We start from the raw sequence: 4,699 nt of genomic DNA, 5'->3' as shown, positions 1-4,699 counted from the left end.
ATTCAGTTCATTTTAGAGTTGATCTTGGATTATGTTTCAGTTTTCAGGCCTTACCGTATGTATATAACGAAACCTAGGATGTAGCTAGAATGAATGAAATATCCTTTTTCTTCGATGAACACCTACCTTCAGGAGGGTAGAGAGATCATTCCCAAACCAAGAAAACCAAGACAAAAAAGGCAGTCACTCAATGCAAGCAGACATCAATTCCTAAGGTGCACGGATACTACTAATGAGAGATTCAAACATTCGCTTTCCAATATGTAAACTTGAAATGCAAATTCACTTTCACTTTTGTATACTAAATTAATGCAATTATTTTGATTTTGATGTCTCTAATTCTAAAAGAAACAAATAAGCAATAAGCAAGTGTGGAAAAACGGTTGATCCAAACAATTGTGATCTATGTCTGGGGAGTGAAGAGAAATCGAATCAATGCCAAAGATTGGTCCAATAACAATCACTAAATAATAAAAAAAAAGCAAGCAAAGGGGAAAGCTCAATCAAACCAACAACAAGTTGCAAATGAATCTTTGAGCAAACAAGCAACCAAGCGAAACTGATCCAGGAGACTTGAAACAATGAAACTAGGTCACAGAAGCACGAAAACAAGATTCATTCAACAAAGCTCACAAGAGAGTGCCTCAACCTATTAACAGTGAAAAAATCAATTCTACAGTAATCAGCGCGGGTAATACATGAGCAACAAGCGCTGATAAAGAACACACCGCAGCAACAGAGCGATGTCAGCGCGGAAGTACACGACTTTTCCACAATGGTCTAATTTACATAACCTTCGCGACTGTTAGGCGTAATTACGCGATGAACAGAATACTACAAAAGGGTGGACACGATGACAGTGCGACTGTTAAATTTAAAGTCGCGATGATGTTCAAAACAGTAACAGGCGAACCAAAAACTCCCAAATCAAAAACAGTCAAATATTCAATCAAATCAGGGGTGTTCCCAGATCAAGCCAGGAAACTCAGAAGACCGGTAACTAATCCCCAAAACTTCAAAAGAGACCAAAACAAAAATCAAGACAAGAGTAAAGAAGAAAAGAACAAAGGCCAAAGCTCCCCAGTGGAGTCGCCAATTTGTGATGCAGGAAAGTGTTCCCTCTATGGACATAGGCAACTCCTATAGCCCTAGAGTGGGTCTAGTCACAAACAAGGACAGATCAACAATAGATTTCCTAAAACAGTCATAGTTGGAGGCCTACCTCAACCGGTGGTCAATGGAGTTCTGTTGTGCTGCTCCAGCTTCTGCTTCATTCTCCTAATGAGTAATCAACCTGAAACAATGCAAAGGAAATACAACAAAGCACGTAACCGGAACAACAATGATCTATTTACTCACAAAGTCAAGAAGTCATGAGCTATCAAGTACATTACATGCAAGACATAGGAAAACATCATTGATTGCATTAATAATGAAATAAGAGTAAGCTTACAACCAAAGTCTTGACGTCACAAGCCTTCTCAGAGGGATCCAGCCAGCATGTTCCTCAAGCATTCACTCTTTGAAGATGGATCTCCCAAAATACAAGTCTCTCTTACTCACAGGTTTTACACAAGATTAAGGGCACTTCACAACCTTCCTCAAGCTATCAACAATCCCACACTTGTCACACTCACACCAGCTATCTAGCAAACTCACAAACACTAACAACACTACTCCACTAGCCAACTATTAGCAACCATTCTGTTATCACTGAAAAGTCTGTTGTAAAAAATTTTTAGCCTAGCTTAAAGACAGGGTGTTTTCGCAGCGCATAAATCCGTTAACAGTTTCGCAGTGCCATCTGTTTTAGTGATTTCATAGCGAAAACACTGACCTTGCATTGGCTGCGCTGCGAAATTGGGAAATGACAGATATTTAAGGTGAATTGATGGAAACACTGCAGGAAACGAGGTTTATCAAACTGTTATATGTGGGCCTGTACTCCATTGAAGGAAGGGGATGATATGGTTCGTTTGCAATATGCATATTCTCATTGTTGTCACTTCATTGTTTCTGGCAAACGCTGGGGCTATAGCTTATGAGATTTCTGATTATATTGTCACTTCATACTGAGGAGATCATGGGACCTGTATTATTCCTTGCAGACTTGCTGTTGTCTGCATATGCTTTGAAGGGGAACATTCCAGTGGTAGTTTTACTTTGCGCTCACAGCTGTTCTGGCAGGTTCTCATGATCACCAACGGAGGTTCATCAAAACTCTGTTTGATACCCAAGTCTCAAAATCGTGGTCCTTTTTGAAACCAATGCTCGATCAGAATCGGTTTATGAGAAGGCTTCTTTTCGTCGACTTATTCCAAGTTGTCGTTGCCTTGTGTCAATTGAAGGTTTTTACGAGTGAAAAAAGGATGAAGCGAAGAAGCATCTATTCTATATACATTTTCAAGATAAAAAGCCCCTTGTCTTTGCAGCTCTTTATGACACATGGCAAGATTCTAAAGGAGGAGTATTCTTTACATTTACTCTTTTGACTACACGTTCCTCTAAGGCGTTGGCGTGGCTTCATGATTGAATGCCTGTTATATTGGGGACAGAGGGCGCAATTGATGACTTGTGGAATGACCTTTCTGGCTTTACATTTGAAATAGTTACTCAGCTATACGAAAGGATTGTTGTGTCCCAGTACCAGCTTTCAAGAGGAGCCATGAAGGACCCCATGTTCATACAACTAATGAAGATGCTGTACATTATTGTGAGACAAGATGTCATTCTTGTGGCTATTTTTGCCGACTTCCGATCGATCACCCTGGTTTGCATAACACAGTGCATGGCAATATGAGAAATGTTAAATTCATTTCAGAATCAGAGGAGATTGATATTGTTGGCAGAAGCCGAGAAGCGATGGCTATGGTCGTGACTGTACTACTTGTGTGTCTTAGTCTTTTTATTCATGTCCTTAATGCAGAACAGTCTCCGCGTATCCTTCTGCCTTCATAAGAAGATGCCAAAGCCGAAAGGAATGGAGCTCGTGAAAAGCTCAGCACGGCATCTAATGCCTCATACATCGCGGCTTCTTATGTCAAATTCGTAGAATCGGGGGTGCCAGGGTTGTTCCTTTAATCTACAACGAACCCACAGAAGTTCTCGAACAGAAGTTTCACTTCAAGGGAAATGCATTTCCCTTTATTTTTGAAGAGGGGTTTTAAAAACGAGAGCGTGCTATACTTAACTTGGTTGATCTGATCTGATCTGGTGGGCAGGGCAGTGGCAATGGCAATGGCGATTCGTGGAGTGATCCCGTCAAATCTCAAGCATTCAGTGTTTGCATGTGTAGCGCTCTTGACAATATGCCATCTATGTCTGGCGGCACCGTCATCGGAATTGGTGCTCCTAAAGGTGGATACAGAACTTAAATATGGTCCATATGAGAATCTTGCTGCATTTTCATTTTCACCCTTTATTGTTCACTTTGAAGATAACCAACCATTTGCAGTTGTCAAGGAGCTAGTGCGAGAAATAGAAATTTCACATTGGGGAAATGTTCAGATAACTGAAAATTATCACCTTTTTCATGGTGGTGCTCGAATCAAAGGTGGCTTTTCAAGGATTGAATACCAAGCAAGACCCAATGCTACAGGTGCATCATCTTTTAAGAGTCTAGTGGCAAGACTGCTACCTCGAGCACATTCGGTTTATTACCGAGATGAAATTGGGAATATTTCTACCTCACATTTGAACGCCGACTTTAGAAAAACAGAACTGGAAATTGAACCTCGATATCCTATGTTTGGAGGCTGGCAAGCCACTTTTACAATAGGCTACGGCTTACCTCTACAAGATTTTCTCTTCCAAGCAGCTGATGGCAGGCGTTATCTTAATATTGCTTTTGCATCTTCATTCAGTGATATGGTCATTGATAAACTTATTGTGAAGGTTGCACTGCCAGAAGGATCTAAAGATCCTTATGCTTCTGTTCCCTTTTCTGCAGACCAACATCGGGAGATAAAGTACTCCTATCTTGACACTATTGGAAGGAATGTTGTGGTACTATCAAAGAAGAATGTGATGCCTAAACATAATGTGTTTCTTCAGGTTTATTATAAATTTAGTACCATTTCAATGCTAGCAGAGCCACTGATGTTGGTCACCGATTTCTTCTGCTTCTTTCTGGCTTGCATATTGTATTCACATTCCGATTTTTCAATTTCAAAGTCATCAGTTTCATACCTTGCTAAACTACCAAGTAAGGAGATTGACAGTCGCATATCTCCTCATGAGCAGAAGCTTATTGTTTTGAAACAAGAGGTAGATGAGTTGTTGCAGGCAGTTGATGAGATATAACTGATGTCCAGTTAGTCTGATAGGTATAAAGTTCACTGAGAGGAAGGTTTTCTTTTTTGTTATAATTGAGAATGAGCAGCTGTGCCGTTCTGAAAGATTTTATTATGAGAGGATGACTTTTCTTCCTAGCTTTTAATGTTGCAGAATTTAAATAGTTCGTATGTGAGGAGTTTAGAGGAAGACTGTGTTTTTTAAATCACACAGCAGTTTCGTAGCGCGCTACGAAACTGCTGTAGGTGGCGTTTTCAAAGCAGACAAACAGTTTGGTGAGATGATCAGGAAATTTGAAAGAGAGACACCTGTCCATCAATACAGCCTACAGCACATCCAAGATGTGGCAGTCCGCTCTATTTTGGTTAATTAAAGGTTAAAAGCATACTCCTTTGGATTCGAATAT

The 4,699-nt window shown here is 40.2% G+C and overlaps 1 pseudogene; it reads left to right on the top strand.

The window, feature by feature from the left end:
* The first annotated feature begins 3,231 nt into the window (after nucleotides 1-3,231).
* Nucleotides 3,232-4,302, top strand: LOC149228774 (dolichyl-diphosphooligosaccharide--protein glycosyltransferase subunit 1A pseudogene; annotated as a pseudogene).
* Nucleotides 4,303-4,699: the final 397 nt, after the last annotated feature.

The sequence above is a fragment of the Pinus tabuliformis genome, chromosome J (genome assembly GCF_031772625.1).
Source record: "Pinus tabuliformis cultivar Carrire ecotype Pingquan chromosome J, CPIR1, whole genome shotgun sequence".
Classification (NCBI taxonomy): Eukaryota; Viridiplantae; Streptophyta; class Pinopsida; order Pinales; family Pinaceae; genus Pinus; species Pinus tabuliformis.
The sequence above is the reverse complement of the archived record's forward strand: the minus strand, read 5'-3'. Positions and strand labels throughout refer to the sequence as shown.